This window comes from Heptranchias perlo, chromosome 5, assembly GCF_035084215.1.
Source record: "Heptranchias perlo isolate sHepPer1 chromosome 5, sHepPer1.hap1, whole genome shotgun sequence".
NCBI lineage: Eukaryota > Metazoa > Chordata > Chondrichthyes > Hexanchiformes > Hexanchidae > Heptranchias > Heptranchias perlo.
In genome coordinates, this window is record NC_090329.1 from 59,284,173 (window position 1) to 59,312,073 (window position 27,901).

General features: G+C 43.1%; 1 protein-coding gene and 1 non-coding gene across 5 annotated transcripts in view; both read left to right on the forward strand.

The window, feature by feature from the left end:
* msraa (methionine sulfoxide reductase Aa) overlaps positions 1–27,901 on the forward strand; it is a 321,830-nt gene that overhangs the window by 169,919 nt on the left and 124,010 nt on the right. The gene's annotated exons all lie outside the window — the stretch shown is intronic.
* trnak-cuu (transfer RNA lysine (anticodon CUU)) lies at positions 8,365–8,437 on the forward strand. Its single transcript has one exon. It is a non-coding gene; the product is annotated as a tRNA-Lys (tRNA).

The following is a 27,901-nucleotide window of genomic DNA, read 5'->3' on the forward strand; positions in this document are numbered from 1 at the left end:
CTGAGCAAATTAGTAGAGTACAAGTCTATGGCCTTAGTGCTAAAACTGTACATTGCTCTGGTGAGGCCAAACCATGAATATTGTGTTTGATTCTGTCACCAGGATACAATGTAACATCCAATCACTAAAGGCAATACAGAGAAGGTCCACAAGACTGATTCCTTGCATCCTGGTGTAAATGAGATGGCAGCGGCCTGAAAATGGCATTGGGTCACTTACCGTACAGTTTATGCACTCCGGCTATAGCCATCTTGGGTAGGGTCTGAGCAGGGTGGCCGGAGTGCCCACCTGTTTCAGGCGGAAGGCTACTTTTAATTTGCAAATCAGGGTCCTATGACGTACATAGGACCCTGATTGCAATATTGAAGTACAAATGGGCAGAGCGTGAACTGGGTGGCGAACGGACCAACAAGCGGTCCTTAAAGGGACTGTTGGAGGCCGCTCACAAAACGGCTCGGGAAATATCTAATTTTTTTTTGGTAGGAGCAGGAGTGCTCCTCCCTCACCCATGGGAAAACCGTTGCCATCTTGTCTGAGGACCCCCCTCCCCACCAGACTCCGACTATTGGCTGGCTCAACGTGGAAGCTGACCAATTTCTCACCCTTCCAAAACTAGTGAACTGCAATTAGGGCCCGTTTGCTATCGCAGCTTGCCAGTGGAATGGAAATGGGGCCTGAGTCTCTAAATGACTCTGACCTCTCACTGGCAAGAACATGCTGGCGCTCTGCCCATCATCCACCCACCTCCGCTGGCAGTTAAAATCATCCCTTGGTGTATTAATAATAATGAGTTTGTTGCACATATTGCATTGACTAGCAGTGTCAAAAAAAATATTCACATTGACTTATGAAGAATCATAATTCATCAGTAAGATTTGAAAATTAATTTTATATTGAAAGTTCAATTATGTATTAAAAAAAATATATATATACCAACTAAGATCAGTCGATGCTAATAAAACCCGGTTGAAATGTAATTAATAGTGATGATGGCATAAGGAATTTAAAATTTTGGAATATGAATGAATAATTGATTTAAGTTTGTTTGATCCATAGCGTGGATTGCTGAAAGAGGCCCTTGGTGAAAAAACTGGGGGCTTTACAAGGGTCTGTGAAATGTAAAAATTGACTAAGGCCGATCACTATCCAATGCCTCCTACCAGAAGTGCATGGCTCTGATGACCCCAACCCAACAGCCAAATTAACCACCAGCTCTCTCCACCTAAGCTCACACTTGAAGGATGGTTACTGTGACAAGGTCTTGGAGGACTGTTGGTGTCAGTGGAATTGTAGCCCAGCAGGAGTTACTGCCTTCAGAGATGGGAGTTGGGGAAGTAAATCGAGGAGGCAGAGTTTGGTTGTATGTGCTCCCTAATGATTGATTGACCAGCAGTAACTACTTACTACAATTGTAAATGCACATCTGCACATGACATTCAAATGACTGACAGTACGTTTACACTAATGTGCAATTTTCTATTTAGCATTACTTGGATGGTAACATCATGAATTCAGGACTATTTGTTTCAGCTCATCAAAGTGCAAAGTTAGAAATTGATAGTGCATTTTGGACACCTTGCTAAAATAGTTGTTGGGGGGAGGGGGAAAGAAAATAAAATTGGAGGGAATAATTGAAAGAAAAATGCAATTTCAGATTATTGGAAAAAAAGTTAAGCCAAAAAGATGTTTTTAAACCAAGTGTTAAAACTTGGTGGAATCTGAAGATTAAGTTTGAAATATAACCTGAAATTATTTTGAAGCTATTTTAATAATTTCTCTTCCTTCCTTCCATCCGTATTTGTACAATGAGGATAATGTGCAGTCTGTGATGAAGCATTGATTAATTAACAACTTTTACTCTAAGGCCTTTGGTCTGGACTTAATGTTAGAGCTCTTCGCAATATTTTTAGTTCCATTCTGAATGGATTAGCTAGACTCTGTAGTTGGGACTTTCCTTGGTGCTGATATCACTAACATTCAGTTGGTGGGCCTGGCTTTGCACCCGACCAACTGCCCTGCCACTGACCCCAGCGAATTTCCTGGGATGATGTAATTTGAATTTTTTTTTTGGCAGGCGCTGCCAGCACCAGAATGCCCATCACCGGAGGGGGGGGGCGGGGTGGGGAAATTGCTGCTGCAGGACTTGGGCGCTTCAAGGAGCTTAAAGGGTCAGGCTGCTGCCAGGGCTGAAAACAAGTGTTCAGCTGCAGAGCCTCCCAGCAAAACCTGGCCAGTGCCGCAGGGTACCTTGATTGCCTTGTAATCATTTTCACTCTCTGGGGTAAGCCGTTTGACTTTTAAATGTCCCTCACTGTCCCAACAGCAATGCTTGATGGCAGTAAAGTTGGCTATGATAGATGGGGAACTTTACTAAAAGGGATGACGGTGGATAGGCAATGGCTAATATTTAAAGAACGTGTGCAGGAATTACAACAATTATTCATTCCTGTCTGGCGCAAAAATAAAACAGGAAAGGTGGCTCAACCGTGGCTTACAAAAGAAATTAGGGATAGTATGAGATCCAAAGAGGAGGCATATAAAATAGCCAGAAAAAGTGGCAAGCCTGAGGATTGGGAGCAGTTCAGAATTCAGCAAAGGAGGACAAAGAGATTGATTAAGAGGGGAAAAATAGAGTATGAGAGTAAACTAGCAGGGAACATAAAAACTGTTTGTAAAAGCTTCTATAAATATGTCAAGAGAAAAAGATTAGTGAAGACAAATGTAGGTCCCTTACAGTTAGAAATGGGGGAAATTATAATGGGGAATAAAGAAATGACAGAACAATTAAACACATACTTTGGTTCTGTCTTCACAAAGGAGGACACAAATAACCACCCAGAAACTTAACTGGACCAGCCATATAAATACTGTGGCTACTAGAGCAGGTCAGAGGCTGGGTATTCTGCGGCGAGTGACTCACCTCCTGACTCCCCAAAGCCTTTCCACCATCTACAAGGCACAAGTCAGGAGTGTGATGGAATACTCCCCACTTGCCTGGATGAGTGCAGCTCCAACAACACTCAAGAAGCTCGACACCATCCAAGATAAAGCAGCCCGCTTGATTGGCACCCCATCCACCACCCTGAACATTCACTCCCTTCACCACCGGCGCACCGTGGCTGCAGTGTGCACTATCCACAGGATGCACTGCAGCAACTCGCCAAGGCTTCTCCGACAGCACCTCCCAAACCCATGACCTCTACCACCTAGAAGGACAAGAGCAGCAGGCACATGGGAACAACACCACCTGCACGTTCCCCTCCAAGTCACACACCATCCCGACTTGGAAATATATCGCCGTTCCTTCATTGTCGCTGGGTCAAAATCCTGGAACTCCCTTCCTAACAGCAATGTGGGAGAACCGTCACCACACGGACTGCAGCGGTTCAAGAAGGCGGCTCACCACCACCTTCTCAAGGGCAATTAGGGATGGGCAATAAATGCTGGCCTCGCCAGCGATGCCCACATCCCGTGAACGAATAAAAAAAAACCCAGAAATGTTAGGTAACCAAGGGTCCAGTGAGAGGGAGGAACTGAAGGAAACCAGTATTCGTAAAAAAATAGTGCTAGGGAAATTAATGGGACTAAAGGCTGACAAATCCCCAGGGCCTGATAATCTACAACCCAGAGTACGAAAGGAATTGGCCCTGGAAAAAGTAGATGCATTGGTGATCATCTTCCAAAATTTTATAGACTCTGGAACAGTTCCTACAGATTGGAGGGTGGCAAATGTAACCCCACTATTTCGAAAAGGAGGAAGAGAAAAAACAGGGAATTACAGACCAGTTAGCCTAACATCAGTAGTGGGGAAAATGCTGGAGTCTATTATAAAAGGTGTGATAACAGAACACTTGGAAGGCATTAACGGGATTGGACAAAGTCAGCATGGGTTTATGAAAGGGAAATCATGCTTAACAAATCTGCTGGAGTTTTATGAGGGTGTAACTAGTAGAATAGATAGGGGAGAACCAGTGGATGTGGTGTGTTTGGATTTTCAGAAGGCTTTTGATAAGTTCCCACACAAGAGGTTAGTGTGCAAAATTAAAGCACATGGGATTGGGGGGAATATACTGGTATGGATTGAGAATTGGTTGACAGACAGGAAACAGAGAGTAAGAATAAATGGGTCTTTTTCGGGGTGGCAGGCAGTGACTAGTGGGGTACCGCAGGGATCGGTGCTTGGGCCCCAGCTATTCACAATATATATCAATGATTTGGATGAGGGAACTGAATGTAACATTTCCAAGTTTGCAGACGACACAAAGCTGGGGTGGAATGTGAACTGGGAGGAGGATGCAAAGAGGCTCCAATGTGATTTAGACAAGTTGGGTGAGTGGGCAAGAACATGGCAGATGCAGTATAACGTAGATAAATGTGGCGTTATCCACTTTGGTTGTAAAAACAGAAAGACAGATTATTATCTGAATGGTGATAGATTGGGAAAAGGGGAGGTGCAATGAGGCCTGGGTGTCCTTGTACACCAGTTGCTGAAAGCAAGCATTCAGGTGCAGCAAGCAGTTAGGAAGGCGAATGGTATGTTGGCCTTCATTGCAAGAGGATTTGAGTACAGGAGCAGGGATGTCTTACTGCCGTTATACAGGGCCTTGGTGAGACCATATCTGGAGTATTGTGTGCAGTTTTGGTTTCCTTATCTGAGGAAGGATGTGCTTGCCATGGAGGGAGTGCAACAAAGGTTTACCAGACTGATTCCTGGGATGGCAGGACTGACATGTGAGGAGAGATTGGGTCGACTCGGCCTATATTCACGAGAGTTTAGAAGAATGAGAGGTGATCTCATCGAAACATATAAAATTCTAACAGGTCTAGACAGACTAGATGCAGGGAGGATGTTCCGGATGGCTGGGGAGTCCAGAACCAGGGGTCAGTCTCAGGATATGGGGTATGCCATTTAGATCCGAGATGAGGAGAAATTTCTTCACTCAGAGGGTGGTGAACCTGTGGAATTCTCTACCACGGAAGGCAGTGGAGGCCAAGTCATTAGATGTATTCAAGAAGGAGATAGATACATTTCTTAATGCTAAAGGGATCAAGGGATATGGGAAAAAGTGGGAACAGGGTACTGAGTTAGACGATCAGCCATGATCATTTTGAATGGCGGAGAAGGGCCAAATGGCCTACTCTTTTTCTATATTTCTATATAAAATGCTGGAGGAAGTATCATCCAGCAGTGCTAAGGCGGTAATGATGGAAAAATGTGACTCAGCCATTACCCCCTTAATGAATATGTCCATCTATATTTTGGCAGTTGCTTCTGCCACCCAGAGGAAATGACACAGGATGATTTTTTTTTTATTCATTCATGGGACGTGGGGGTCACTGGCGAGGCCAGCATTTATTGCCCATCCCTAATTACCCATGAGAAGGTGGTGGTGAGGCAGCTTCTTATTCGCTGCAGTCCGTGTGGTGAAGGTTCTCCCACAGTGCTGTTAGGAAGGGAGTTCCAGGATTTTGACCCAGCGACGATGAAGGAACGGCGATATATTTCCAAGTCGGGATGGTGTGTGACTTGGGGAATGTGCAGGTGGTGTTGTTCCCATGTGCCTGCTGCCCTTGTCCTTTTAGGTGGTAGAGGTTGCGGGGTTTGGGAGGTGCTGTCGAAGAAGCCTTGGCGTGTTACTGCAGTGCATCTTGTAGATGGTACACACTGCAGCCATGGTGCGCCGGTGGTGATGGGAGTGAATTTTATGGTGGTGGATGGCGTACCAATCAAGCGGGCTGCTTTGTCCTGGATGGTGTCGAGCTTCTTGAGTGTTGTTGGAGCTGCACTCATCCAGGCAAGTGGAGAGTATTCCATCACACTCCTGACTTGTGTCTTGTAGATGGTGGAAAGGCTTTGGGGAGTCAGGATGTGAGTCACTTGCTGCAGAATACCTAGCCTCTGACCTGCTCTTGTAGCCACAGTATTTATGTGGCTGGTCCAGCTAGGTTTCTGGTCCGTGCTGACCCCCAGGATGTTGATGGTGGGGGATTCGGCGATGGTAATGCCGTTGAATGTCAAGGGGAGGTGGTTAGACTCTCTCTTGTTGGAAATGGTCATTACCTGGCACTTGTGTGGCGCGAAAGTTGCTTGCCACTTATCAGCCCATTATCTGAGGGGTTGCGAATGGAACTGAACACTGTGCAATCATCAGCGAACATCCCCACTTCTGACTTTATGATGGAGGGAAGGTCATTGATGACATAGCTGAAGATGGCTGATCCTAGGACACTGCCCTGAGGAACTCCTGCAGCAATGTCCTGGGGCTGAGATGATTGGCCTCCAACAACCACTACCATCTTCCTTTGTGCTAGGTCTGACTCCAGCCACTGGAGAGTTTTCCCCCTGATTCCCATTGACATCAATTTTACTAGGGCTCCTTGGTGCCACACTCTGTCAAATGCTGCCTTGATGTCAAGGGCAGTCACTTTCACCTCACCTCTGGAATTCAGCTCTTTTGTCCATGTTTGGACCAAGGCTTAATGAGGTCTGGAGCCGAGTGGTCCTGGCGGAACCCAAACTGAGCATCGGTGAGCAGGTTATTGGTGAGTAAGGGCCGCTTGATAGCACTGTCGACGACACCTTCCATCACTTTGCTGATGATTGAGAGTAGACTGATGGGGCGGTAATTGGCCGGATTGGATTTGTCCTTCTTTCTGTTGACAGGACATACCTGGCCAATTTTCCACATTGTCGGGTAGATGCCAGTGTTGTAGCTGTACTGGAACAGCTTGGCTAGAGGCACAGCTAGTTCTGGAGCACAAGTCTTCAGCACTACAGCCGGGATGTTGTCAGGGCCCATAGCCGTTGCTGTATCCAGTGCACTCAGCCGTTTCTTGATATCACATGGAGTGAATCGAATTGGCTGGAGACTGGCTTCTGTGATGGTGGGGATATCGGGAGGAGGCCGAGGTAGATTATCCACTCGGCACTTCTGGCTGAAGATGGTTGAAAAAGCTTCAGCTTTATCTTTTGCACTCACATGCTGGGAGCTGCCATCATTGAGGATGGGGATGTTTACAGAGTCTCCTCCTCCCGTTAGTTGTTTATTGTTTACCATTCACGATTGGATGTGGCAGGACTGCAGAGCTTTGATCTAATCCATTGGTTGTGGAATCAATTAGCTCTGTCTATAGCATGTTGCTTCCGCTGTTTAGCATGCATGTAGTCCTGAGTTGTAGCTTCACCAGGTTGGCACCTCATTTTTAGGCACACCTGGTACTGCTCCTGGCATGCTCTTCTACGCATCTCATTGAACCAGGGTTGATCCCCTGGCTTGTTGGTAATGGTAGAGTGGGGGATATGCTGGGCCATGAGGTTACAGATTGTGCTGGAATACAATACTGCTGCTGATGATGGCCCACAGCGCCTCATGGATGCCTAGTTTTGAGCTGCTAGATCTGTTCTGAATCTATCCCATTTAGCACAGTGGTGGTGCCACACAACACGATGGACCGTGTCCTCAGTGTGAAGACGGGACTTCGCCTCCACAATGACTTTGGGGTGGTCACTCCTACCAATACTGTCATGGACAGATGCACCTGCGACAGGTAGATTGGTGAGGACGAGGTCCAGTAGGTTTTTCCGCCGTGTTGGTTCGCTCACCACCTGCCGCAGGCCCAGTCTGGCAGCTATGTCCTTCAGGACTCGGCCAGTAGCCCCCCCACCCAGAGTACTTTCTGTGTCCTTGCTACCCTCAGTGCTTCCTCCCAGTGGTGCTCAATATGGAGGAGTACTGATTCATCAGCTGAGGGAGGGTGGTAGGTGGTAATCAGCAGGAGGTTTCCTTGCCCATGTTTGACCTGATGCAATGAGACTTCATGGGGTCCGGAGTCAACGTTGAGGAATCCCAGGGCCACTTCCTCCTGATTGTATGCTGTTGTACCGCCACCTCTGGTAGGTCTGTCCTGCCGGTGGGACAGGACGTACCCGGGGATGGTGATGGAAGAGTCGAGGACGATGGCTGAAAGGTGTGATTCTCTGAGTATTGCTGTGTCAGGCTGTTGCTTGACTAGTCTGTGGGACAGCTCTCCCCCAATTTCCCAGATGTTAGTGAGGAGGACTTTGCAGGGTCGACTGGGTTTGGTTTGGGTTTGCCTTTGTCGTGTCTGGTGCCTACTGGTCCGAAGCCGGGTGGTCTGTCCAGTCTTATTCTTATTATGACTTTTTATAGCGAGAGATTGTAGATTGGAGTGGGGGCAAAAATGGGTTGGGCCTCGGAGGAACAATAAAACTGGAAAATCAGCGTAACTTGGACGGAATTTCCTTCCCCGTAGGTCCACATCGGAATTGTGACACCCGTATATTGCATCGCATCAGATCATATATGCATGTGGGTTTTATTCAAAAGTCTTGCAGATTATTAGGCCCAGCTAGCTCAGTCGGTAGAGCATGAGACTCTTAATCTCAGGGTCGTGGGTTCGAGCCCCACGTTGGGCGAATTCTTCCAGATCAGCCATGATCTTATTGAATGGCGGAGCAGGCTCGATTGGCCTACTCCTGCTCCTATTTCTTATGTTCTTATATTATTGGACTGTGTAAGAAATATGTTCCAGAAAGGGTTCTTTAATCTTTTAGAGATTGATTCTACCTCAGGTTTTAAGTATTGTGCTTTTAGTTTCTACCTGTGTCTTACAACTTCTGTGTATTATCTTACTTATATTAGTTTTTGAGTAAACATGATGGTCGGATAATATGGTATTGGTCGCCTTTTAAAGTTCAGAATATGTGTTGGGCATCCCACGCGATCTCCACTGCAATATATTACAGATAAGGGGTAATTGTTAGCCTGTCATAGCATTTCATTTCTAGATTCATAGAATCATAGAACTGTACAGCACAGAAGGAGGCCATTCGGCCCATTGTGCCTGTGCTGGCGCTTTGGAAGAACTATCCAATTATTCCCACTCCCCTGCTCTTTCCCCATGCAAATTTTTCCTTTTCAAGTATTTATCCAATTCCCTTTTGAAAGTTACTATTGAATCTGCTGCCACCACCCTTTCAGGCAGTGTACTCTTTCATCGGAGAATCAGAAACTGTTTTTTCGAGGTGAACACAGGTTAAAAATACTGTAACACATTCCTACTACGAAAATGAAGAGCTTTAAGAATATTTCTCCTGCGTTTGTTGACTGCTCTGGGAAGGCGGTGAGCAGGTTACTTTCCAGTGAATAGCTTTCAAGATTTGTTATTTTAAGCTAAAGATTTTAAAAAGTTCTTAAGTGAGTTAAGGATTGCCAAAATCATTCAAAACAATCGGCTTGAAAATGAAGTATTAACCATAGGGAATGCCGGCCCACAGACACCTACATAAAAAAAACTGCTTTTGTTTAATTTGCCTGAAGCTGATTCTGCTGGACTGGTTCCATAATTTCTACACTGTTTATGGCTGAATTTCCATAACATTTACGCATTTGCCAATGATCTACAATTCCATCACCTAAATGTATTTTTCAATTATATTAATTACTAAACTACTTTTTTTTGTTACAAACATAACCATCTCAATAAATCATCTCCAGCAAAACTCTCTAACAAGAGGTGTGTAATCAGAAAATGACTCACACTCTACTTGATTCGAGAAGTACTCTATATTCTCTCTAACATCAGGCAGGCTAAAACTATTACTGTCAGCAATTAAAATCTACATCCCTGATCCAAGTGTGACCTGCGGCCTTGTGTCCTTCACTGGGGCGCTCAGCTGTCAGTTATGGAGAAAATTAAACCCTTTACATAGATTAATCTGATTAAGTAGAGCTTTAATACATTGTGTTTCTTTCAGATATTAATTGTTGTTGCATCAGGGGTGGCTGTGCATATAAGCACAATGTGGCAAAATGCTTAATTGATTGAGCACTGCTTGTGAGAAGACACGTCACGTGCTCATTTTACCGTAAGTGCTTTATCAACAGGGGTACTATATTAACACATTCAGCTGCAAAAGAAATTAAGTGCTCAAAAAACACTGTGAGATACAACCACTTTAAAAAAAAATCCTATAAAGCAGTTCCCAAATTGTTTTTCTGTCAATAAAAATTTTTAACTTTTTGATAATTGTGTGTGTCCGTGTGGAGGAAAAATGGTGGAATATGTTCCAACTTGCAGGTTCTCGGTCCTATTTTAACATTTTAAATATTCAGAATATCCTGCTGTATTGGAAAAGGGACAAATCAACTAATAAACCCGCGACCTCTATCACCTAGAAGGACAAGGGCAGAAGGCACATGGGAACAACACCACCTGAACGTTCCCCTCCAAGTCACACACCATCCCGACTTGGAAATATATTGCCGTTCCTTCATCGTCGTTGGGTCAAAATCCTGGAACTCCCTTCCTAACAGCACTGTGGGAGAACCGTCACCACACGGACTGCAGCGGTTCAAGAAGGCGGCTCACCACCACCTTCTCGAGGGCAATTAGGGATTGGCAATAAATGCCGGCCTCGCCAGCGACGCCCACATCCCATGAACAAATAAAAAATAAATAAAACTGGGGGTAATTTTAACCCCCCAAGGCAGGTGGGGGAGGGGAGGCAGGTGGGGGTTTAAAGATTTAAAAAAAAATGGACAGCCCACCTCCAACCTGTCCACTTCCGCTTTTAACGGAGGTGGGTCAGGGGGCAGGTGACCAACCTGCTCTCAGAAGGTGGGTCGGTCATTAAAATATTTTAGGAGGCTGCATGCCTCCATTTTAAGTAAAGATTTATTTTTAACACCTTTTGGGCCGGGTTTCCTGGGCCGTGGGAAACCCGGCAGATGAACGGAGGCGAGTCGGGCCGGATCCATCAGGTAAGTACCTTTACAGCTTCCCCCCAGCCCACCAAGCTTATCAGTTTGACCCCGCGATCAGCCAACCACTCCTCCCCTATGGCCACTGTCCGACCCCCCCATGACTGATGTCGGAAGTACCTCCGATCCACTCCCTGGCTGCTTTCCAGCCTGACAGACAGACAGACAGACAGACAGACTGTTATTCTGGCTGGCTGGCGGAAAACCTGTTTTAAAAAAAAATTGACAGGACCTGTGGGAAACCCGTACTTCCGGGTTTCTAGGCCGCAAATCCTCTTTTTCCACCCCCCCCCACCCCCCCCAACTCTTTTCCCGTCTCGGAGTTATTATCGGAGCCTCACTTTTAAAAATAGCTGAAGTTAATTTGTCTCAAATCTGAGATGAATCTTAGCTGATTGATTTTTTTTTTCTCTCGAGCATTGTGTATCTGCTTGTTTCTCTATTGGGGTCCAAGACTAATTTTCTCGGACTTGATATTGTAACTATGGTCTTATTGCAAGTGAGCTTCCTGCTGTGAGTCTGCACATTCATGTGATGTGATGAATAGGAAATTACTAATGCCTGGCCAAAGTTTGCTTCCTGCCCAGGTGTACCCTTTGTAGTTTAAGAAGAATTCTCAACATTAGTACCCATTTTATGGTGTATATATAGTTATGAAAATTATGACCAGTTTTCACTTTTTTTGCTTGCCCATTTCTATTGACAGATTTGAACATTTTTGTTTAAATGGCATTGATGACATTGTTAGGAATTGGCTTTGAGAGGTCTCCGAGCTTGAAAGTGTGAGAGAACTGTATTAATAATATCGATATAGCCATTAACCCGACATGCTTCGGCAATTGCATCAATTCAGTTGTGGAAGTTAATTCAGTTCCCCCAAACTGTTAGGCTCAGAAACTCCTCCAGATCAATCCCTGATGATGTCATCAGCACTCACTATTTCAACAAATAATATCCAGAAATGGATAAAATTTACTTTTAATGAGCCATAATTTTTTTATTGATTTTAAAACATTATCCTCATGGTGACATTCCCTTTTTTAGTATTGATCATCAATCTTGCAGCTCTGTACTCTCTTCCCTATTGAGCTCTGTTGTCTCCACTGATTCGCACCATTTCTCTCACACTTACTGCTAGCATCCCTCTCTCTTTTCCCTGCTGATTACAGCTGTCTGTCTAGTTTCTCTGGTTGATTCATGATCCGTCTCCCACACTCACTGCTGGTATATGTTTCCATTCTTCTCTTGCCTCTGCTGACCACTTCCTTTCCCCTGCGTTCCATTATCTCTCCTTTACTCATTTCTAGCATCTGATCCAATACAGGCACATTTTTTTCTCAGAATTTTTCTCGCAGAATCACATTTTTGCTCTGACTGTCTGTGTGTTTGACCTCTCTTTCGCTCTCTCTCTGACTCTGAATCTCCCTCTCTGTGTGTCTGTCTGTGTGTTTGACTTTGTTCTCTCTCTCTCTCTCTCTCTAAATCTCTCTCAGGATCTACTTTTCCCTCCGTCTGCCTGTGTGTCTGTCTCTCTCAGTCTCAGAATCTCCTTTTCTCTCTTTCTGAATCTTTTCCTCTCTATTCCATAGTCACTCATTCATGTCTCCCTAGTTTGTCTTTGTATCACTGGCTCCTGGGATCACACCACTTTATTACCCCTGTGACTGAGACTTTATCTTTCTCTTACTGTAGGAACGTTCCAACCAGCAGAAATACTATCTTAAAAAAAAAATCAGCAGACTGGAGAGTAGGCAGTGGTATTCCAAGAGCAGATTTATGGCAGAGGTTACCTTATCTACTTTTCATTTTTAAATATGTGTAATAAACAGAATATTGTATGGAACAAACGGGGATGTAATATGGTAAATAATTCGAATTGTATAGCTAGATAATTCATTTGGGGCAAATGTGGAATTATTTCTGATATTGTTTATTCCATACACAGTATTCTGTTGATTTGATTTTCCATCCATGGACTGTGAACGGGTAGAAAGCCTGTTCTTCTAGAGTAGTGATTAGTAGCAGACATAATAGTTCACTTTTATCAATGACATTTGATGAATTAATTGATTATCAGAAACAGTTTATGCTTCAGATGATTCTGACTTTAAAGACAAACCAAATCAAATTATGATTTTTCCTTTCTGTTATATATTTATCATTTACTCCACTATATTATCTTTACAACTGTCAATATAGATATTATGTTGGAGCCATTACGGAATAATTGCTTTACACTATAGACGAGCCAGCTATGGCATTATTTAATGAGCATCACAGAATGATTAACTAACACAAATTAAATAGCAATAATGAGTAATACCAAGAGCACTATATAACTGGCTTAGCAAGTAGACAGACCTCACAATAAAGTGGTTCTAAACAGACTTGTAGTATTTTCTTGTATTTCAAATAAGGTTTGGGGAATTTTGGGAGAATGTATGGGAAAATTCTTACAGCTGGGGTACAAAGAACAAAATCAGTGAAGCAGAGGAAGATACAGGACTAGGGGAAGAGAGCAGGTGAGTGAGATTAGTTATCGATTGCTCGAGCATAAGCCAGCACAGGCACGATGGGCAAATGGCATCCTTCCATACTGTAAACTTCTATGGTTCTATAAATTGAGATTGCAGGAGAGAGGACATTGGGATGCATGGCTACTTTTCACGTGAAAAATGATTGAGGGCTGGAGTTTCGGTGCAGGGGCTGACATCTTCACTAACTGGCTTCCTAGATTGAGTGGTATTGTTGTAGTGGCCAAAACCCCCATGGTGTCTGGCAACACCTGATGACCTTGATGGGCAAGCAGCAGTTTTCCAGTTTGTGAGATGCACTGTATGCCTTGGCATGACTTATAAATCATAGAATGAAAATGATGCAGCAATATTTACATTGCAAGATCATGCACCATTCATAATTTTTTTCCCACTTTTTTTTAAGTAAGTCATATATTAGGGCATGATATGCATTGTCCTTGTTTTAAAGTTCTATCACTGTAATTCCTTTCTATTTTTGGATTAATTCTGTATGGGAGGAGTGCAGTGAGATATGATTTATATCTGTACAAGCAACCTGACCTTCTAACTCCAGTGAGACAAGTTTTCTGGTCAGTTGCCACAAGTGGATATACAAATCATGTTTCCCTGCTGCCGTACAATATTCTGTTCACTGTACTAAATTTATTTTAGGTTGAATGCTAAAAACTAATTTTAAATCCAGAGTCCAGCTCCAGGAATGGGAAAATAGTAGGATCTATGTACGGAGTGATGTCATGAAGAAGGCTCCCAACATGTTCAACTGTGGGCATATATTTCCCCACACCTCACTGTAGATTTCATTGTAATGAAGATCTCAAGGAACCAAAAAATATTTGTTGGCATCTTCCATCCAATAATTTTTGAGACTTTTATTTGTATAATACTATAAGGAAAATAGCAAAACAGATACAGATTTAGATCTAAGGTGTCAAGTACTGGCTCATTGTAACAATGCATGATGTTGTAAATTTTGCTTCAGTGCAAGGCGATTTTGGCTTTGCACCCATGCTAAACTCACTGTAAATCCAGAGTCCAGACTTCACCTGAATCCAGCACGAAATGAGAATCCCCGAAGGGCCCAGTCTCTCACTATTTCAATTTGATACCACAGGGACTGTTAAATCCAGTGTAGTGTCAAACCTTGTTTATAAGGTGCTTGGGAATCTAATTGACCTGCTGGGCACTTCTTAAACATACCTTCCCTCAATTTAAATATTTTGAGAGCGGGGATTCTCACTGAGAAACTGCTGAGAGAGACCTTCACACTTTCATATACCTTAAGAGCGCCCTCTTAAACAGAACTGGGAAAGTTCCAGCCTGGCTGGGAAGTGAACTACGGCTACTTCTCTCAGACCAGTAGCTGCCATGTAAATAAACCTTGAAATAAAAATTCTACTGACTCGGTTCGTTTCTGAGATACTGACACCATGGGATGAAATTGGACTTTGGCGGTAGTGGAAAACTGGTGATAGCGAATCGGCAGCCTGTTTTACATCCCGTTCGATTCTCTTTTTCATTGACGTCAATGGAAAACAAAAATAGGCGAGGTATAAAATAGGCGAGGTATAAAATAGACTGCCAATTCACTATGTCCTGTTCTGAGCTACCGCCCAAGTCCAATTTCACCCCTCCGCCTCAATTTTAATGAAGTGCCATCTAATTGTTTTTGCTTGGCTGTATCTCTCAATCCTCCCTTACTCCTGTGTTTGGGGCTTTCAGATTGTTGTTCAAAGGCACGTGAGAGATGTTTTGTAGATTGTGCTTGCCAGTGACATCATAAATGGGCGCTGTAGACTGTGGGTAATACGGTCATTTCATAGAAAAACTCACTGAAGAGGAAGTTCTACACAAAATGTCTACTCATCTGTGACTAACACTTTGAAAGCATAAAATGTAGGAACGGTGGAAAACTAAAGATACCAGTAAGTTTACAGACATCTCCCTCTATAATTCTTAGGATTATGTAACAACAATTCAATAGAAATGGACAATCCCTCTAAATATTTATTATTGTCTGACTGAAGTACTGGAACAGTAATCATGGTGATGAGTAATTTTTACATAGAATTTTACAGCACAGAAACAGGCCATTCAGCCCAACAGGACCACGCCGGTGTTTATGCTCCATACGAGCCTCCTCCCTCCCTACTTCATTTAACTCCATCAATATACCCTTCTATTCCTTTCTCCCTCATGTGTTTATCTAGCTTCCCCTTAAATTCATCTATGCTATTTGCCTCAACTACTCCTTGTGGTAGCGAGTTCCACTTTCTAACCACTCTATGGGTAAAGAAGTTTCTCCTGAATTCCCTATTGGATTTATTAGTGACTATCTTTATAAATAGAGGCATAGGGTACAAAAGCAAGGAAGTCATGATGAACCTTTATAAAACACTGGTTCGACTACAACTGGAATATTGTGTCCAGTTCTGGGCACCGTACTTTAGGAAAGATGTGAAGGACTCAGAGAGGGTGCAGAAAAGATTTACTAGAGTGATCCCAGGGATGAGGGACTTTAGTTACGTGGATAGACTGGAGAAGCTCGGGTTGTTCTTCTTGGAACAGAAGTGGTTGAGAGGAGATTTGATGGAGGTATTTAAAATCTTGAAGGGTCTAGACAGTGTAGATAGAGAGAAACAGTTTCCATTGGCAGAAGGGCCAAGAATCAGAGGACATAGATTTCCGATGATTGGCAAAAGAATCAAAGGTGACATGAGGAAAAACCTTTTTATGCAGCGAGTGGTTAGGATCTGGAATGCACTGCCAGAGGGGGTGGTGGAGGCAGATTCAATCATGGCTTTCAAAAGGGAACTGGATAAGTACTTGAAAGGAAAAAATCTGCAGGGCTACAGGGATAGGGCAGGGGTGGGGTGGGGTGGTATTAGCTGGATTGTATAGAGCAGGCACGGACTTGATGGGCCGAAAGGCCTCCTTCCAGACTGTGACCTTTCTATGATTCTATGATCTTATATTTATGACCAGTTCTGGTCTTCCCTGCAAGTGGAAACATCTTCTCTCCGTCTAGCCTATCTTTCCCTTTCATAATCTTAAAGACCTCCATCAGGTCACCCCTCAATCTTCTCTTTTCTAGAGAAAAGAGCCCCAGCCTGTTCAATCTTTCCTGATAGGTATAACCTCTCAGTTCTGATTATCATCTTGGTGCAAAAAAGATTTACTTTCTCCAATGCCTCTACATTTTTTTAGTGTTTTAAGATAAAAGGAAAGGGAAATCACCCAGGTATCAATAAATTGTCTGCTTGTTGTCCAGATAGATAATTGTGTTTTGCTTAGAAATCTAGACTTTTACTACATTTCTTCCATTTCAAATTATCCAATTTATGTTAAAGTGGTGGAAAAATTCTTCCACACAATTGGAAAAACTGCCAATTCCCCCGGCTTTTTGGGTTGCATTCTGTTTACTTTAAACTTGGCATGGTCGTTCACACACAACAACATACCTGCACATGCAAAATTTAGAGCCAGTGAGACATGGAATAGAAACCCACAGTGAATCTCTTGCCTTTGTGAAAGATTTCTGCTTGGGTAACTGTCAGCAGAGGCGGAGTTGCTATTGGCAAGAGATCTGACAAGACTGAGATGTCGAATTTCCTGCTCGCAGCTGTTCCTTCTCAGACCGACCAGCTGGCTGGCATAACTTCGCTGTAAGTTAGTCTACGGACATCTCGTGGCGCGAGGGACGGAGATCTTGTAGTGGATGGACGGAGACCCTATGGCGAGGAGGGAGCAGCTCAGAGATGACAGGTGTGAAGTGCTAAGCTAGCTTAAAATAGTAGTTGAAATTATAGGGTATAATTTATCCCGAGTTCAGGCCAAGCTCCAAACCCCACCCCCTGCCCCTGGAAATTCCCAGGGCAGCATTCACTGGTGACAAGCACCAGGAAAATGAGCCCTATACACTAAATAGTAAAACTTAAGAGGAGCAGAGAGACTTAGGGGTTCCAATACACAAATTGTTAAAAATGTGAGGAAAACTGTAAAAGAAGACATGCATATAGATCTCCAGGATTTATAAATAGAGGCATTGAATACAAAAGTAAAGAGTTAATGCTAAACCAATATTCATCATTGGCCGCATTTGGAGTTTTCAGTGCCCTACTTTAGGAAGGTTGTCAAGGCCAAGGAGAGGGTACAGACAAGATTTACTAAGAATGAGAGACTTTAGTTATGAGGAAACACTAGAGAAACTGGAGATCTCCTCACTAGAACAAAGAAGGTTACAAAGAGACCTGATCGAGATGTTCAAAGTTATGGAGCGGTGTGATAAGGTAGACAGGAAAAAATTGTTTGCGCTGGTTGGCAAGTTGGTAACTACAGGGCATAAATTTAAGATAATCACCAAAAGGACGAAGGGAAGAGTCTCGGGTTGTTAGGACATGGAATGTCTGACAAGAACCAGTGGTGAGAGCAGAGTTCATAGTTTTTCAAAAGGGAAGTGGATAAATATTTGAAAAAGAAAAATTTGAAAGGATACGCAGAAAGTGCAGGGGAATGGGACGAAGTGGATAGCCCTTTCAGAGAGCTGGTACTGGCACAGTCGGCAGAATGGCCTCCTCCTTTGCTGTAAAATTTTATAATTCTATAAGAATTGAAGATGGGAGGTGTTTGGGAGCAACCGAACCATAATTTGTGGAGAGCCGAGAGTCTGCTTACACCCTAACGCACTGGGACCTACCTAGCCAATCCACAGTAAACAAAGCACAGCTACAACAGAGTAAAATAGGAGAAAAGATAGTTGCCGGTAATCAGCAAAACTGAGAGCCGGCATTGCAGCTGTAATTGTAGATGGAAAAGGATCTCGGCAATACTATGAATAACAAACGTACTAACCACAAGAACAAGGAGTGGTAGAGTTGTGTAAATGTAACAATTTTATCCATCAGTGACTTGTATAAATTGTTAATACTAGGACAGCTGGACTTTGTAAATGATACAGATTTACTGTTGTTGATAAAATGTTATTTGAAAATGTTGTTTTCTTTAACAAGGAGATGTAACAATATTGGTGTAATTTTGCATCCGTTGTCAAGTACAGGAAATTCCCTGCCTGTTCCCTCTGACCTGGAAGTATATGTATGATTGACAGTTACATGTGATCTAGTTGAAATGGCCGATCAATACATTGAAGTCATTTCTAGTTCACCGATGTAGCAAAAACAACCACTAGAATTCCATTCATTGGAGGATGATACTGAAGAAAGCTATCTCTCCAGGTAGAAGGATGTGTAGGCCAATAATAATTTATCTTGTTTTACCTTAAATGTGTGTCTAGAGGAGGTTAGATTGAGCAAGGAGATCATCAGTGTGAATTGGTTGCTGCAGATCTGGACACTTATTCATTCAATCGCAATTTTGGCAGTTAAAGTTACAGCTGCCTTACATTTTCTTTGCCACAGGATGTTTGCAAACTCCAGGAGGAGTTTATATTTGCATTGCATAAAGCACAATCTCACAGCATTAACAGGAGTGATTAATGCTTTCCCAGTATGCTCTTCATGCCTCATTCACTTTTCACAGTAAGACGTGCAACAACTAGCATAGCAGCAAAAGTTTTTTGTACTTGCAAAATTTCCTCAAGTGAGTTTAGTCACAGGCCACGTGACCAATTGGATACAGACACCTTAGGGGGAATTTTAACCCCAAGAACGGGTTGGTTGGAGTCGGGTGGGAGCTGAAAATAGTAGGTTTTTGGATCGAAACAGTCATCCGGCTCGAACGTGGGCGCGTTTGGATGCGTGCGCGGAACCGAATCACCGAGGTCGCGTCCCCAATTAGTGCCGGCGGGCAGGTCATTAGAAGGGCAATTAACGTCGTTGAGAGAATTGAGGTAGGTTTTTTTTAATTGAGTTTGACACAAATTCGAATTTAATGCCGCCAGCATGAGTTTCCCGGAGCTTCTGAATCTCGCCAGTGAAACGAAGGCGAGATTCAGCCGCAGTTAATTTGATTGCTCAGATCCCTGCCCTGACTGCTGAGCTGCTTTTGGCCTACAACCTCTGGGTTTGGAGTATTTGAGGGCCTCGCCAAAGACTGCTGTGCAGGGGCCATCAGGAGGGGAGGCAGCATTTCGGGTACTGGTTGAGGGGGTTGTGGGGAGGGGGGGGGGAATGCAACGGGTGAGATGGTGGGAGCGCTTTAAGTGGAGTTCCAGGTGAGAACACAACTAACTGGCTAACAGGACCCACCAAAGTGCGAGTATCTGCGGTGGTGCATGGCTGTATGTCCTGTGAAGGAATGAGGTCCTCTGAGGAATCGATGTCATGCATTTTGCCACATTCTTGTACGCGTGAAGGCCCTGGAAGACAAAAGAAAGCAATATGAATTAGTAATGGCAAAGTAACAATCTTGGCAATCACCATACTTAAGTTTCTCATAGTTCAGTCATTGATGAAATAAAGTCATCGAGTGTGTGAAAGATGTTTAAGTTCTGTCGCTAGGCATCTGCTGGTTCCCAGTCTCTCCATCTCTGGTGGATAGGGATGAAGCTGTCCCGTTTATCTCCATGGCCTCCTCCTCTGCATCTGTCAGCTAGACTATTTGTGGAGGACCACCTCCATTCCTCACCCTCTCCCTTGCGTTTTGCGCTGTCTCCTCCTACAAGGGAAGAAAGAACAGACCTGAGAGTGACTGAGGATCACATATTCACCCGATGGATGCAATGTATTGGGTGAGGCTGACTATCAGACGGGTGCATCACGTTGCATAAGGATTGGGGTGAGTGGCGGTGTGGGGTGAGATGGATAAATGGGGAGGTGAGCAAGTGCGAAGCAAGTGAAGGATGGGTGCTGTTGAAACTTAAGTGGGTGTGAGGAGTCATGTGATGGAGTATGCTTGGCAAGACAAAGTGAGAGGGGGGGTGTTGTAGATCACAGGATGTGGGTGAATCAGCAACTGTACTCATTTTTCCTGACCTGGTTAGGTCATTAAACCGCTTCCTGCACTGCAGCCAAGACCGAAACATGGTGCTCCTGCTGCTCACCTCTTTTGTCACCTCCAGCCACATCTTCTTGGTGGCAGAACCAGGTTTCTTACTCCCGTTACTTGGGTAAATTACCTCCCTCCTGGTCCTTATTGCACCCAGATGGGAACCATCTGTGAACCTGGGTGCTAGTCTTGGTCTCTTTGAATCCATGGCTTCACTTCCTCCTTTCTCCTCCAAAATCATTTATGCATTGGCCCTTCAAATAGTGGACTTCAGATAGCATCATGTGGGTACGCAGTACTCCCGCCTCGCAGCTTGGAGACACGAGACCTGGAAGCAAAAATAATTGGCTTCAGTTAAGTTGCGATCGCAGGTTCCAACGCGCTCACTTCATTTCCGTGTTTCTCGCGCGGAAATCTACCTCCCCCCGCCCCCCGCTCTCTTCTTGGCTCCAGGTAAAGATCATGCCCCTTGTATAAGGGGAGGGGGGGGCAACGGAAGAGAAGTGTGAGCGCTTTGAGTGGAGTTCCCACTTTCATGTCCCCTTTCGCTATCATCCCTCTTCCGGGCCAGTGTCACATCACTCCCCCCACTCTGCTGGAGATCAGCTTGGTGCAGATCTCTGATGCGTTGTAAGGCCGTGGATAAGGTATCTGTCACCCTGTTTAAGGCAGCAGACATCTCCTGTTGGAGCTGGACTCCTCCATCCTCTCCGCTATTGTGAAGAGTGTTTGTGGCACGTTTGCCAGTACCTCGCAAAGTTGCTGCTGTACCTCTATCAGTCTCCTCAACAATGGCACCTGGGGTTCAGCATCTATGTCCAGCTGAGCAGAGCTTGGAGAGGAGAGCGCCCCCCGATGCAGACTCTCCACAGCTGCCCCTGCCACCAGTGTCTGCTCGTACTCACTTGTGAATGGTGAATCACCAGGTGAAAATCCAACTAACTGTCTAACTGGACCCACCAAAGTGCGAGTATTTGCGCTGGTGCATGGCTGTACGTCCTGTAACGGTGCACCCTCAGAAGCAATGAGGTCCTCTGAGGAACTGTCGTCAGGCATATCCATAGACCGCTGCTCTACGCGTGAAGGTCCTGCAAGACAAAAGAAATGGATATGAATTAATCCTGGCAAAGTAACAATCTTGACAATCACCGTACTCAGGCTTCTCATAGTTCAGTCATTGATGAAATAAAATCATCATCTCTGTGAAAGATGTTTATGTTCTTTCACAAGACATCTGCGGGTTCACTGCACTGCATCCAAGACCGGGGCACAATGGTCCTGCTGGTCATCTCAGCCATCTCCATCCATGCCTTCTTGGTGAGAGGCAGCAGGTTTCTTCCTCCCATTGCTGTGGAAATTTATTACCTAGCAGTAAGTCAAGGAAAGCATCATTAAATCTGGGTGCTGGTCTTGCTCGTCCTGAATCCACGTTCACTAACTCTCACCGTCTCCTTCTAAAACCTGCCACCTCCTCCAAATTCCATTTTTGCATTGGCCCTTTAAATAGTCAAGTTGGGATCACGTCATGTGGGTGCGCATGACGCCCGCTGTCACAACTTGGAGCCGCAAAACCTGGAAGGAAAACTTTAATTAGGCAATCAAGTTGAAATCAGACATTCTGACCTAAATTTTCTTCCGGGTTTCGCGCACACAATTCCCCCTCCCCTCCCTCCCCCCCCCCCCCCCCCCCACCTCACTCAGAACCCGCCTTTGCATTAATATTGGGGCCTTTGTTGCTCGCTGCAAATATCCTGGATCAATATGTAATTAATTAATTCTTCAAAGTTTCTGTATACCCGGCTTGTTCAAAGAAAATAACCGTTTACCTGAGGCCTCTTGGGGAACTGAGAGTAACCATTCAAAATATGGCTTAGCGACAGCAGTCCAGAATCCACATAATTCTCTGAGAAATGCCACATCAAGTCCATTGGATGCAATTAATTGTGGAATGCACCTTTCGAATACTTAAATAGAGGAGCTGCCCTGAATAGATCTGGTAATGACTTTCATAAAACCAGAAGAGAATCTGGAAGGCCCTGCAGCGTATTGTTCAACCTGGTGTTTAAGGAGAGGCGTACATTCAAATATCAATGATGCACAACTGGATGAGATGCAGTGTGTGTAAGAGAAGCTGCAGATGCCTACATCAGAGAATGATGTCCTGAAATTGGTCACAGACGTCAGGGATTATATAATTGAGAATCACTCACCTGAAGAGCGACAGATAAAATGACAAACTGTCCTTTTTTCAGATTATTATTTTGACAAGTTTTTAAAATATTGATTAGTGCATATTGTTGTTTACTCCATGTAACTCAGTATTAATATACATTAGCACAAGTCCAAATAATAAATATAAAACGAAAAAATATTCCCTATATTTAGTTTGGTAAACACAGTTATTTTAAAGGGTTTGTAGACCTCAGAACTAACCAATTTTCTTGATATGAAATGGGTAGAACATTTTATGTTTAATATTTGTATTGTCTTATATTACCACTATAACCTCTTATTGAGTGCATGCTAGCCCAGGATTGTGAATCTGATGAAAGCTTGAGCTTGGGCTGATGAGTGGCTGGTAACGACCATCTCCAACAAGAAAAAGTGTAGCCATTTCCCCATGACCTTCAACTGCAGCACCATCACTGAATTCCCCCACCATTGGCATCTTTTGGAAGGCGGGGGTGGGGATCATCATTGACCAGAAGCTTCACTGGACCAGCCGTATCAACATGGCTACAAGAGCAGGGCAAAAGCTGAGTACTCTGTGATGAGTGGTTCACTTCCTGCCCCACCCCCCAAAACCTCTCCATCATCTATAAGGCTCATGTTAGGGGTGTGATGGAATACGCACTGCTTGGCTAAATGGCTGCAATTTGGCTAAATGGCTGCAATTTGCCTTATTGCCGTCTGTACCATTGGACTCAATATCCACCACCAGCACACTGCAGCTGCATTATGTTCCATCCACAGGATGCATCTCCCTGTCCTTCAACCTGTGCCACCGAGAAGGACCACAGCTACAATGTTGTGGGAACACCATCACCTCGAAGTTCCCCTCCAAGTCACACCCATCCTGACTTGGACATCTATCTCTGTTCCTTCATCATCACTGGGTCAAAATCCAGGAATTCTCTACCTGATACCATGGAGGCACCATCACCACAAAGACTGGAATGGATCATGGAGAATCTTTACCACCACCTTCCCAAGGCAACTAGGGATGAGCAATAAATGCAGCCTTGTCAAGTTGCCACGTCCCAAGAACAAATGCAAAAAATTCCTGGCAACACAAGTCACAAATCTGACACTTTAATGTAGTACTGAGGGAGTGCTGCACTGTCGGAGGTGCCATCTTTCCAATGAAACTTTAAACCGAGTCCCCGTCTGCCCTCTCAGGTGGACATAAAAGATCCCAAGGCACTATTTCGAAGAAGAGCAGAGGAATTCTCCCCGGTGTCCTGGCCAATATTTATCCTTCAACCAACGTCACTAAAACAGATTACCTAGTCATTATCTCACTGCTGTTTGTGGGACCTTGCTGTGTGCAAATTGGCTGCCACATTTCCTACATTGCAACAGTGACTACACTACAAAAGTACTTAATTGGCTGTAAAGTGCTTTGGGCCATCCAGAGATTGTGAAAGGTGCTATATAAATGCAAGCTTTTTTTTTCTAAATACCCAATAATGTGCAAAGGGCATTATGATATCTCACTTTCTGCATGGAGATAAACGCATCATTGCTAAATCAAATAGGAAATGACCCATTGTAAACATGCATAATTTAACGCCTCACTGGAATTACATATAAATATATCTGTACCCAGCCCCCAATCTCAGTAATAAAAAAGGATACATATATACAATATCCAGGCTTAACGGCAACCTATTATCCTTGTGTTGTTTCTAATAAATATAATCACTTAGTATGTATTATAACAATTGTGTATAAAGGTTCAGATTTTCATATTATCTGGATTATGTAGCTCTAGTTTGACTTTAAAAAAAAAATGAAATGGTAAAGTGATTGTGTGTGGCACCAGCACTGCTTAATGAGCCCTTTCACCTGCACCTGTTTCTCATTGCTTTTAAAAAAAACATAAGCACCTTGTTAAAAAAAAATCTTCAAAATAGCAACACCAATCGTTCGATCTGATCACGTCGCTGAACATAACTCTCCCATGCAACTTAGAAACTTCACCTGATATCTGCCAAACAACATATGCATTGCTTCCTAAAAATTCTAAGGGAATCTATTGATATAAAACTCTGCCATAATTTCCCTCATCAGATTCACCTCCGATTTGATGTGAAATGTTAAAGCCTGTAATTTTACATCTGCCACACAAACAGTTTAAGTGTTTTTAAAAATATTATACATTAGATGGAAGGTTCTACATATTAAGCAGTTCTTATATCTATCAACATTTGTTTGAATAAAATCTAGACTTGTTACTGCCAATAAATGGTGTGACTTTGACTGCAATTGCCACAGTAATTGTAAAGAGTCACACAAAATTTGTATGGCAATAGAAATAAAACCAAAGTAATGTAAGTATTATATACCTTCTGATGAAATACTGGACACAATGTTAGAACCTGTTCTATGGGAATAATCATCATTATCATTATCCTCGTGTTGATGAGCATCAATGAATGCAGTTTGGTACTCCCAAAGATGACAACCTAATTCAATTTCATGCTTTTACCTTTTTGTTTTCTTCCCTAGCTATGTGCTACATAGCATTCCATTTCCTGATCCACTTTTCATTATCTGTGTTATTGTAACCATTTCACTGCAGCTGTCAATTCAGTAAAACTAGTGCCACTTCCAAATTTTTGCTCATCTCCAGCGCGGTGCATGTGGTTGGGTTGTGAGCCCAAGTATCCTTTTTTGCACTAGAAGAAAGGAACCTGAATACATCCCTCACCTCAACTGCAGGGAGATTAACGTTTTATATGGCTACTCTTGCAGACTGCCAAGAAAATGAGCCACTCTAATTCCTCTCTCTCATATCACAAAGGAAGCAAGCAGCTTAGATGATTATCTCAAAGCAAATGGACATAGGCAGGTCCCTTTTCTCCTTAGCAGGCCTACAGGGAAACAAAATAATTTGAGTGCATAGCTACTGGATCACCATAGGAAAACGGTTACCAAAATAAAGTAAATTAATTCCAGCCAGCAACATCCAAAGTCTATGAAATACAGTTAATGCTGTTGAGGGCAGGTGCTGCTGAACTTCAACGGCTGACTCTACATAGAATGTACAACACAGAAACAGGCCATTCAGCCGAACAGGTCCATGCCGGTGCTTATGCTCCATAAGAGCCTCTTCCCTCCCTACTTCATCTAACCCTATCAATATATCTTTCTGTTCCTTTCTCCCTCATATTTATCAAACTTCCCCTTAAATTCATCTATGCTAGTTGCCTCAACTACTCCTTGTGGTAGCGAGTTCCACATTCTAACCACTCCCTGGGTAAAGAAGATTCCCCTGAATTCCCTTTTGAATTTATTAGTGACTATCTTATATTTATGACCCCTAGTTCTGGTCTCCCCTGCAGAAGGAAACATCTTCTCTATATCTACCCTATCTTTCCCTTTCATAATCTTAAAGACCTCTATCAGGTCACCCCTCAGTCTTCTCTCTTCTGGAGAAAGGAGCCCCAGCCTGCTCAAACTTTCCTGATAGATATAACCTCTCAGTTTTAGTATTATCCTAGTAAATCTTTTTTGCACCTTCTCCAGTGCCTCCATATCCATTTTATAATATGGAGACCAGAATGGTTCATATTACTGTAAGTGTGGTTTAACTAAGGTTCTATACAAGTTTAACATAACTTCTGCTTTTCAATTCTATCCCTTTAGAAATGAAGTCCAGTGCTTGGTTTGCTTTTTAATGGCCTTATTAACCTGCCTCGCTACTTTTAGTGATTTGTGAATTTGTATCCCCAGATCTCTCTGCTCCTCTACCCCATTTAGACTCTTATTATCCAAGCATTATGTGGCCCCCTTATTCTTCCTACTAAAATGCAATACCTCACGTATCTATATTGAAATTCATTTGCCAATTGCATGACCATTCTGCAAGTTTATTAATGTCTTCCTGTATTTTGTTGCAGTTCTCAGTATTAACTATAACCCCCAATTTGGCGTCATCTGCAAATTTTGAAATTGTACTTCTGATTCCCGAGTCCAAATCATTTATGTAAGTGGTGAACAACAGTGGTCCCAGCACCGATTCTTGTGGAACATCACTTCCCACCATTTGCCAGTCTGAGTAACTACCCTTAACCCTACTCTCTGTTTTCTGTTTTGTAACCAGCTTGCTATCCATTCTGCTACTAGTCCCCTGATTCCACATGTTCTGACCTTAGTCATGAGTCTATTATGCGGTACCATATCGAAGACCTTTAGAAAATCCAAATATATTACATCTACTGCATTACCCTTGTCTACCCTTTCTGTTACTTCTTCAAAGAATTCAGTAAGGTTGATCAAGCATGACCTTCCCTTTTGAAATTCGTACTGACTATTCTTTGTTATACTTTTGGTTTCTAAATGTTTTTCTATTACGTCTTTGAGTAAGGATTTCATTATCTTTCCTACCACCGACCCTAAGCTAATTGGTCTATAGTTCCCTGGACTGGTTCTATCACCTTTTTAAATATAGGAATCACATTAGCTGTCGGCCAGTCCTCTGGCAATATTCCCTTTTCTAATGAATTTCTATACATATGTGTTAATGCCTCTGCTATCTCTTCCTTAACTTCTTTTAATATGCAATGGTGCAATCCATCCGGGCCAGGGGTTTTATCCTCTCTAAGTTTGATTAGTTTATCAATTATCTCTCCCCTTTTTATCTTAAATGTCTTTATATCTTTTTTGATCTCTTCTTCTAATGCCATGCCCACATTGTTAGTCTCCCTGGTAAATACCGAGGCAAAGTCATTATTTAATATTTCTGCCATTTTGCTGTCATTACCTGTGAGTTTATTGTGTGTATCCCTTAGTGGCCCTATCCCTGTTCTGATTTTTCTTTTGTTATTTATGTGTCTGTAGAATACTTTATTTCTTTTTATATTCCTTGATAATTTAATTTCGTAGTTTCTCTTTGCCTTCCTAATTGTTTTTTTGACTTCCTTCCTAACCTTTTCAAATTCCCTTTTGTCATCATCTCCTTTATTATCTGTGTGTGCCTTTTTCTTTAGTTTTGATTTTGCCCTTTTTTATTCATCATGGTGTGTTATTACTGGCAAGTTTGTTCTTGCTTTTTAATGGTTAATATTTCTCCTGGACACTATTGATCACTGTTTTAAATGTTTCCCACTGCTGTTCTATTTCTTTATTTGACAGTAAATTTTCTAGTTTATTTTCCCTAGTTCCATTCTCATCCCCTTAAAATCAGCTTTTTTCCAATTTATTACTTTGGTCTTTGTCTTACTTATATCCTTCTCAAACTTCATCTTAAACCTTATTATGTTGTGATCGCTATTGCCTAGATGTTCCTCTACCGTTACTTCTCTTATCTGTTCTGGATCATTTCCCATTATTAGATCCAGCAGTGCTTCCTCTCTTGTTGGGCTTTTTACATCATGGGTAAGAAAGGAGTCCTGCGCACATTGTAGAAACTCC